Source organism: Lolium rigidum, chromosome 3 (assembly GCF_022539505.1).
Source record: "Lolium rigidum isolate FL_2022 chromosome 3, APGP_CSIRO_Lrig_0.1, whole genome shotgun sequence".
NCBI lineage: Eukaryota > Viridiplantae > Streptophyta > Magnoliopsida > Poales > Poaceae > Lolium > Lolium rigidum.
Window position 1 is genome coordinate 237,749,822 of NC_061510.1, and position 11,220 is coordinate 237,761,041.

The window sequence follows — 11,220 nt, forward strand, 5'->3', positions numbered from 1 at the left end:
TCTCCCATTATAGCCATCACTTGACCAGTCCACCTCAAGCTAATCCGCAGATAAAAGCTGCATTCAATGCTAGCGGCTAGGGATCTCAACAGAAAAGCAGCGTGGCTTCCACGGAGCTGCCGGGTGATGATGCGGATCAGGATCTGACGAAGGCTCCTCGCTACCCTGTGGATCATATCACGGAGTCGACACCTTGTGAGCTACATGTCAAAGTGATGAACATAACGATCAAGGAGGCGGTTGGCTATGCCTTACCCATTGTACCTGATCAAAGATACCATTGCCGACTGGTTCCACATGGCTACGCTGTTGCCGGGGTCGATCAAGTTATGAATGGGTATGCGCCGCTGAAGCTTGACTACCCTGCCGGTGAAGGGGATTTGCTAGAGCTGGGAGAAGGCAAAAACACCACAATTCTATGGAGAACGGAATGCATTGTGATTCCAAACTAGACGCCGGCAAGGTCTCCATCGCCTCTCCCGTCTCCAATGTGTCAGCCTTCTCCGTCGCTGCAGCCATCTCGAGTGCGTCAGCCATCTCCGTCGCCTCTCCCATCTCCAGCGCATCAGCCTTCTCCGCCGCCGCAGCCCACTAAGTCTCAGAGCCAATGTAATATCCCAGGTTTAGAGGCTACAAAATGAGAGAACACCAAAGTGTGCATTGCATTCATGCATAGAAAATCCGGGGAATTTTCGCGCTCTCAAATAAAACTTACCACAGGAACTGAAGATTCACTTGACTTGCTGGAATTGAAGTAGATCATCAAGTCAAGCGCTATAAACTTCACTGTGACCTTTTCTAAAACCTTGTTTTGGGTAGAGATGATTTGATCTATGGGCTAGATCAAATAGAATTAGTTTTATAACAAACAACATCTTAAGTAAGGATCAACTACAAGATCTTATAAAGGATCTCAACATGCCATTCCTTACAACAACACATGAATAATTATTCAACCCTAAATCAAAGAACCCAATTAACTAAGACACTATTCTATACTTATCTTATCCATGTCTTCTACTAAATAAATGTTCTTACCATGAGTCACATGTGTAGGGATTCGTAGCATAGAAAACAAAAAAATTCCTACCACAAGAACGCAATCCAAGCCAAGATGCAATCTAGAAGATGGGAGCAACAAGGGGATGAACGAGACTAACCCTTGAAGATTTCCAAATCCTACAAGAGGAGGCTCTCGTTTCTGCGGTAGACGATCACTTGCCGCTTTCAAAAGCGCGTAGAAGATCTTGACGGTGCCACAATCGGGCAGCACCTCCGTACTCGGTCACACGTTCGGTGTTGATGAAGACGACGTCCTTCTCCCCGTTCCAGCGGGCAGCGGAAGTAGTAGCTCCTCCTTGAATCCGGCAGCACGACGGCGTGGTAGCGGTGGCGATGGAGAACTCCGGCGGAGCTTCGCTAAGCGTTGCGGGAGAGGTGGAGGAGAGGGGGGCGGCTAGGGTTTGGGAGAGGGGGTGGCCGGCCTCTATGGGTGCGGCCAGCTTGGTGGCTTGTCGTGGCCGGCCCCCTCCCCTATGCCCCTCATTATATAGGTGGAACCCCAAGTGTTGGACTACAAGTCTTCGAATAAGACCCGAACCCATAACCTTCCATGTAGTAGGGAAACCTACCCAAGGTGGGACTCCCACCCAAGTGGGATTCCCACCCTTCCGTGAAGGGGGGTGGCCGGCCCCCTTGGTGGAGTCCACCTTGGACTCCCCCCTCTAGGGTTGGCCGGCCATGGGGAGGTGGAGTCCCTCCGGGACTCCTCCTTTCTTAGTGATTTCTTCCGGACTTTTCTAGAACCTTCTAGAACCTTCCATAAATGCACCGGATCATTTTCAAACTTATAAAATGACTTCCTATATATGAATTTTATTCTCCGGACCATTCCGGAACTCCTCGTGATGTCCGGGATCTCATCCGAGACTTCCAACAATACTTCGAACTCCATTCCATATTCAAGTTCTACTATTACAACATCAAACCTTAAGTGTGTCACCCTACGGTTCGCGAACTATGTAGACATGGTTGAGATCTCTCTCCAACCAATAACCAATAGCGGGATCTGGAGATCCATAATGGCTCCCACATATTCAACGATGACTTAGTGATCGAATGAACCATTCACATACGATACCAATTCCCTTTGTCACGCGATATTTTACTTGTCCGAGGTTTGATCATCGGTATCACTCTATACCTTGTTCAACCTCGTCTCATGAAAAGTACTCTTTACTCGTCCCGTGGTATGTGGTCTCTTATGAACTTATTCATATGCTTGCAAGACATTAGACGACATTCCACCGAGAGGGCCCAGAGTATATCTATCTGTCATCGGGATGGACAAATCCCATTGTTGATCCATATGCCTCAACTCATACTTTCCGGATACTTAATCCCACCTTTATAACCACCCATTTACGCGAGTGGCGTTTGATGTAATCAAAGTACCTTTCCAGTATAAGTGATTTACATGATCTCATGGTCATAAGGACTAGGTAACTATGTATCGAAAGCTTATAGCAAATAACTTAATGACGTGATCTTATGCTACGCTTAAATGGGTGTGTCCATTACATCATTAATATAATGACATAATCTTGTTATTAATAACATCCAATGTTCATGATCACGAAACCATGATCATCTATTAATCAACAAGCTAGTTATAAAGAGACTTACTAGGGACTCTTTGTTGTTCACATAACACACATGTATCAATGTTTCGGTTAATACAATTATAGCATGGTATGTAAACATTATCATAAACTTAAAGATATATTATAATAACTATTTTATTATTGCCTCTTGGGCATATCTCCAACAGTCTCCCACTTGCACTAGAGTCAATAATCTAGTTTATATTTGTAGAGATATAACACCTTGGCCTTCCGGTGCTTTATCATGTTTTGCTCACGGGAGAAGTTTTAGTCAACGGATCTGACATGCTCAGAAACGTATGTATTTTGCAATTGATTTGCGTCTCAACGCATTACTCATTTTCCAAATGAGTCGGCATTAAATATGTTTGGTCTTTTGGTTGAACCTTAATTCCGCAGTCTGAAATATGTCACTAATATTGTCATACACAATATAGCTTCAAAGTTCTGACACTATCGGAACTACACCAAGTTCTCAAAGAACTTCTTGACATAACATCCTCAATCATTGTCAAAACAATGACATACTCTGCCTTCTTTTGTAGAATCCGTCACAATATTTAGAACTCTTCTAAATCTAGAATTGTGCTACCTTTTAAACAACACTTAGCCTAATTTGAGATTGAAATTTTATTTTTATATGTGACAAAACCAATATCGGTGCAACACCTTACAGCGATTTGTTTGTCATTTCTCCATACAAAACTATTTATATATCCTTGGTTCTTCTAAAGTACACAGGGATATTCTTACTGTTTGTCCAATGATCATCACATGAATCATTCTGGTATATGCTCCTAACATTTTAGAGCACAGGACATTTGATTGTGTACATATTAATTGTGATCTAAATCACTCATGTGTTTTTACTCATTGAGTGTCAGATACACTCAAATCTTGTTAAAACTTCTCATGACAAGAACACCTTCTTAATATTTCTATATCGAACTACTTCAATATCCATTCTATGTACTTTGACTTAAACTTATTATGTGTTTCAATCTATCTTCATAGATCTTGACACTAAATATGTTTTAGTCTATATCCTTTCATTTAAGTTAATTCTCAATGAAACCTTTTAATCAAGTATATAATTACATCATTTATAACCAACTATATGTCATCTACATAAAGTATTATAAATATGTCTTAGTGCTCCCACTTAATTTCTTGCAAATGCAAGCCTCTTCATCGTCTTTGATGAAATCAAAAAACTCTTTGACTATTTCATCCGGTGAAGATTCCAACTCCGCGATACTTACTTCACCCAATTTGAAGTTCGTATACCTATCTAGTATTCCATGGACTAACAAAACTCTTGGTTGTATCTTGTATACACCTTTACTACACACTTATGTTAAGTAATGTATTTTGCCATCCTACTATCATATCTCATGAAAGAAATATGTAGCGATTACTAGAATAATCCACATAGACTATAAGCATTGCTACGGAAGATCTAATCTTATCGTAGTCAACTCTTTGAACTTTGTCGTAAACAACTTTTCGATAAGTCAAGCTTATTCAAGGATATTCCTTCCAAGTCCATCAATTTTATAGATCCATTTACTTTCAAAAAATATTCATCTATCTTGGATTTCATGGCGTATAGCCATTATAACGGAGTCAGGGCCCATCATAACTTCTTTGTATGTAGTTGGTTTATCATTGTTCAAAAAATAATCCTTTGTTCACAAATCATTTATTTGATCACAAAGTAAACCATACCTACAAGGTTCAATAAGTACTTCGATCTCCATGACTATAACATTTTGTAGACATGGGAACCATGATCGTCGTGGCCGCTTCCGGATCCAATTCCGATGCTGCGCTACTCTGATCATTATGCTCAGGTTCATAAACCTTATCAAGTTCTATTGTCCTCCCACTCACATACTTCACTAGAAACTATTTCTTGGAAATAAGTAAGAAACATCGACAAACACTTTTGTCTTTGTTTCCATGGTGGAAGAATTCCCAATTAATTCTTTGGGATAACCAACAAAGACATTCATCCGATTTTGGTTGTAAACTTATTTACCTTATGCTATGCATACCAAAATTTTAAGAAAGGACTATTAGGGTTCATACCCATGCCATAACTCGTATGGTGTCATTTCAACGGATCATGATGATGCTCTATTCAGTGTAAAAGCGGTAGTCTCTAAAGCATAATCCACAAAAATATAATGGCTTCATTTTATTTTATCTCATCATTAATCCAACAAGGTTTGGATACGTCTCTCGGATACTTCATCATCACTATGATACTCCAAGAAACGTGAGTTGTAGAACAACTTCATAACTCTCTTAGATGTTCGCTAAAACTCGTAATTCAAATATTTCCACTATGATCTAATCATAGATATTTGACTTTTCTATTACGTTGATTTCCACTTCATGCTAAAATTTATTTGAATCTATTCAAATGTTTCAAACTTCTTCCTTATTGAATATATCCATATATATATACTCAATTCATTGTTGGAAGTTTTTATGAAGTAGAAGAATCTCCCGCACACAACTATGCCCAGTGAACCACATATATCATCATGTATGTTTCCACTAAGTTAGTTGCCCGTTCATCTCTTTGAATCAACAATGTGAGGTTTACTAAAAGTTTGCAATAGGACTTAATCATTTCTTGATTATTTAACAATACGGTACCAGTCCGTAAAGTTTCTTGTCATATTTTAACAGTATTTCTATCTGAATTACAAGACTAGCGCATGGTAGAAAATGGATGCCAATACTACAAAATTAATTCAAAATACTACTCAGACTATGTTTATGATAATTAGTTCATGTTTTAATCTAATTACTAATGAACTCCCACTTAATACAACATCCCTCATAGTTGTTAAGTGGTACACGATCCAAATCCACTACATCAAAACCGATCATCACGTGAGATGATGTAGCTTCAATGGTGAACATCAACATGTTGATCATATCATCCATATGACTCGTGTTCAACCTTTCGGTTTCCGTTGTCCCGAGAACATGTCTGTACATGCTAGGCTCGTCAAGCAAACCCAAGTATTCTGCGTGTGCAAACATGGCTTACACCCGTTGTTTATGAACGTAGAATCTATCACATCCGATCATCACGAGATGCTTCGAAACGACGAACTATTGCAACGGTGCATACAAGGGGAGAACACTTTATTATCTTGATATTAATGTGAGGGATCATCTTATAATGCTACCGTCGCGTTCTAAGCAAAATAAGATGCATAAAGGATTAACATCACATGCAATTCATATGTGATATGATATGGCCCTTTAGTCTTTGCGCCTTCGATTTTCATCTCCAAAGCACGGACATGATCTCCATCATCAACGGGCATGATCTCCATCATCGTCGGCGTGGCGTCATGGTCCATGGCGCCGTCTTCATGGTTGTTCACCTCATGTAGCAACTATTACAACTACTTTGAAATACTACTCAACATGAAATTTAAAGACAACCATAAGGCTCCTGCCGGTTAGCACAATACAATAATGATCATCTCATACATAGTCATCATCACATTATGGCCATATCACATCACCAAACCCTGCAAAAACAAGTTAGACGTTCTCTAATTTGGTTTGCATATTTTACGTGGTTTAGGGTTTTCGAGTGAGATCCAATCTACCTACGAACATGAACCACAACGGTGATACTAGTGTTGTCAATAGAAGAGTAAATTGAATCTTCACTATAGTAGGAGAGACAGACACCCGCAAAGCCACTTATGCAATACAAGTTGCATGTCGAGCGTGGAGCAAATCTCATGAGTGCGGTCATGTAAAGTTAGCCCGAGCCGCTTCATCCCACTATGCCACAAAGATGCAAAGTACTCAAACTAAAGACAACAAAAACATCAACGCCCACAAAAACATTGTGTTGTACTCGTGCAACCATCTATGCATAGACACGGCTCTGATACCACTGTAGGGATTCGTAGCAAAGAAAACAAAAAATTTCCTACCGCAAGAACGCAATCCAAGCCAAGATGCAATCTAGAAGATGGGAGCAACGAGGGGATGAACGAGACTAACCCTTGAAGATTTCCAAAGCATACAAGAGGAGGCTCTCGTTGCTGCGGTAGACGATCACTTGCCGCTTTGCGCGTAGAAGATCTTGACGGTGCCACAATCGGGCAGCACCTCCGTACTCGGTCACACGTTCGGTGTTGATGAAGACGACGTCCTTCTCCCCGTTATAGCGGGCAGCAGAAGTAGTAGCTCCTCCTTGAATCCGGCAGCACGACGGCGTGGTAGCGGTGGCGATGGAGAACTCCGGCGGAGCTTCGCTAAGCGTTGCGGGAGAGGTGGAGGAGAGGGGGGCGGCTAGGGTTTGGGAGGGGGTGGCCGGCCTCTATGGGTGCGGCCAGCTTGGTGGCTTGTCGTGGCCGGCCCCCTCCCCTATGCCCCTCATTATATAGGTGGAACCCCAAGTGTTGGACTACAAGTCTTCGAATAAGACCCGAACCCAAAACCTTCCATGTAGTAGGGAAACCTACCCAAGGTGGGACTCCCACCCAAGTGGGATTCCCACCCTTCCATGAAGGGGGGTGGTCGGCCCCCTTGGTGGAGTCCACCTTGGACTCCCCCCTCTAGGGTTGGCCGGCCATGGGGAGGTGGAGTCCCTCCGGGACTCCTCCTTTCTTAGTGATTTCTTCCGGACTTTTCTAGAACCTTCTAGAACCTTCCATAAATGCACCGGATCATTTTCAAACTTATAAAATGACTTCCTATATATGAATCTTATTCTCCGGACCATTCCGGAACTCCTCGTGATGTCCGGGATCTCATCCGAGACTTCGAACAATACTTCGAACTCCATTCCATATTCAAGTTCTACTATTACAACATCAAACCTTAAGTGTGTCACCCTACGGTTCGCGAACTATGTAGACATGGTTGAGATCTCTCTCCAACCAATAACCAATAACGGGATCTGGAGATCCATAATGGCTCCCACATATTCAACGATAACTTAGTGATCGAATGAACCATTCACATACGATACCAATTCCCTTTGTCACGCGATATTTTACTTGTCCGAGGTTTGATCATCGGTATCACTCTATACCTTGTTCAACCTCGTCTCTGACAAGTACTCTTTACTCGTACCGTGGTATGTGGTCTCTTATGAACTTATTCATATGCTTGCAAGACATTAGACGACATTCCACCGAGAGGGCCCAAAGTATATCTATCCGTCATCGGGATGGACAAATCCCACTGTTGATCCATATGCCTCAACTCATACTTTCCGGATACTTAATCCCACCTTTATAACCACCCATTTACGCAGTGGCGTTTGATGTAATCAAAATACCTTTCCAGTATAAGTGATTTAAATGATCTCATGGTCATAAGGACTAGGTAACTATGTATCGAAAGCTTATAGCAAATAACTTAATGACGTGATCTTATGCTACGTTTAAATGGGTGTGTCCATTACATCATTCATATAATGACATAATCTTGTTATTAATAACATCCAATGTTCATGATCACGAAACCATGATCATCTATTAATCAACAAGCTAGTTATAAAGAGGCTTACTAGGGACTCTTTGTTGTTCACATAACACACATGTATCAATGTTTCGGTTAATACAATTATAGCATGGTATGTAAACATTATCATAAACTTAAAGATATATTATAATAACTATTTTATTATTGCCTCTTGGGCATATCTCCAACAACATGGTATATCTTTTCAACTACAATTCTTGAACCAAGTCAAGAACATTCATATTCATTATTCATTAACTTTTGATCATTCCAACCTTGTTTCCCAACTCATTCCATTAAACCTATAGAAAAGAGAGAATCATTCATATGCTTATTCTATCCATTGAATAGAACCTAGATTGCTATTTAAAACTTATCCAATTGAGGTACTTGTTGATACTAACCAATGATACAAGAAATATAAGTCAAGTATTAAACCCTACTTGACCTAGCTCACACTTGAGGGTAAGTAAGAACCTATTCTTCTAGTAATTAAAGAGAGGCAAGTGTTGTGATCATTACAACTTGGTAATGATCATAAACCCTAGAGGAACCCTACCTATTCAGAAGAGCTCAACCTAAAGAGGTATACTCAAGTATATGGACTTATACTTGATCTTGGAGAGAGAACCATATTTCACCAATGAATTGTTATAAGGCCAATACTTTGATCATTACAAATTGGGTGATGATCATAAACCCTAAGAATCTAAGTGAGTGTGTTAAGAGAAGTATTAAATAAGTGATATTAGTGATGAATCAGTGGATCATGTTTAATGCATGATCTTACCTTATAAATTGAGATGATAACTTAAACCTATATGTGATTCATAGATCTCATTCTTCACATGAAATGATAAATATATCAATAGTAGTTAATCCAGACCAATACTCATGCCTTGTATAGAGTAGTAATGATATTGTACCCAAACCTTGCTTATCCAAACCTTGAGACAAACCTAGCATTGCCTGGATACCATAATTCCACCTAAGTGGGGAGGAGGAACCCTAGCCAATTAAACATGACCAAGTTTATGCTCACATCCTAAACCTAGTGGTGTATCACATTGGTGATCACTACTAAAACCCTAAACCATATTTGAACACCACTTCCAGTATCACTTTGGATCAAAAATAGAACCCTGCCATACCTCATGCCTATTTGTATTTCAATTTAATAAAGCTTATGCAAAACCCTAAACCATTTCATATGGAATCCACCCCACATAAAATATTGTTTCCTAACTTGTGTATCATGTATCACAAGTATAAACCAAGCCATATATACCCAAGCTTAAGTGCTATTTTAGTGAGTAGAGTGAACCAATATTCAATTCTATTTTTCTTTCCAAATGCTTTACTTAGTGAACCAAATGAAATAATAATTGATAAAATAGAAACATCTTATAAGTAGTTGATTTAACCATGATGAAGATAGGATCTATCCTAAATAGATTAACCTTAAGCTAGTTAATAGAGATTGGTGATTGTAAAGTTTATTTAATCATCTTCTTAAACCCTTAGAAGTAATTCTCCACATAAAATCATGATTCATCTTATTCTCATTACCAATAATTTAAACTCTAGCCATAATTATATTACATATAAACAATACATATTGTTAAACCTAATAATATTTTCACTATGCACTTTTTCTAAATTTCAAACCATTTAAATGGATCTGGTTCCTAAATTAAAAAGGAATTGAGATTGATATTAAGAAACCTACACAATATCAACCTAATAATAAATTGAATATGTATTTAAAAAGTAAGACTAGGCAGTAAGTAATAGTATTAAGTTGTCTTGCTATTCATAATTTAAAAATCTGCAAAGCAAAACAGAATTCAACTTTGAATTCAAATAGAAATATCAAAACAGAAAATAAAAACAGAAAATAAACGTTTGAAATGAGAAAGAGAGGGAAACCTACCTGGCAGGCCACCGCAGCCCATCACCACCACGTCAACCAAGCCCAACACCAGCCCAGCCCACGAAGAAAACGACCCAAACCATCGTATCGTTTCGTCGAGGAAGAAAAAGGTCTTCGTCTTCCTCCTGGTGAACGACAGCGCGATGGAGCTCGCCGGCCACGTCCTCGCCAACGATAAGATCAACCCCGGACATCGCAGGCCATCTCAGAACCTCGCTCAATCGTATTCGCGTCCGAGCCTATCCAAAACAGTCAAGATTCACGCCCAGAACAGCGACGACATTGTCGTCCTATCCCGACCACTGCCGCCGGTGAACTTACCAAACGGACCTCGCCCAAGGCTATAAATAGGAGCTAAAGAACCGCCGTGATCTCCTTGTTCTTCGCCGCCCTTCCATTCTCTCTCTAGCCCTCTCTATATCTCAATGGAACCACCGCCATGGCCGGCCAGTTCTCCGGCTAGCCGTCGATAGAAGCCACCCCGAAGTCCACCGCATGGTCGAGGAGGTGCGCCTTGGCGTGTAGATCATCTGGGAGCAAGCAGGCATCAAGGGAAGCTCGGAGCCAGGAGAATTTCACCGTTCCCTTTCACTCGGGTTCGCCGGGAAATAGTCAACCGACGTCGTCTCCGGCAGTCATCGACGCCATCGACCACGCCCTCGTATTCACGGTGAGCTTGCGCATCGATAGGACCTACTTTTGCTTCCTGGAATCATCTGTAGCCTATATTTGCATCTTGGACGGAGAGCACCGCCGCGGAGACGCTCGCCGAAGATAGCTCCGGTGACCCTCTCACAAATCCATCGCCTCTATCAGCCTCAGCATGTTAGGGGAAGTCGAAATCTAGTATTAGGCCGTTCTGGGGGGCATTAAAAACGGCGGCGTCGTCCTCGCCTGGTCGCCGGCGTCAAGCCGACGGCGAGAGAGGCGTGTCCACCGCCACCTCAGCACCTTTTACTAGTCTCCTGCCCGCGTGGCAATTGACTGGTCAAAGGACCCACTCGTCAGTCTCTATGTGTGTAACTCGAACCGGTACGTTTAGATTTTTGTTTTATTTCAAATTCCTGAAAATGCTGAAACTTTGCCAAATTGTATAAAATTCATTTC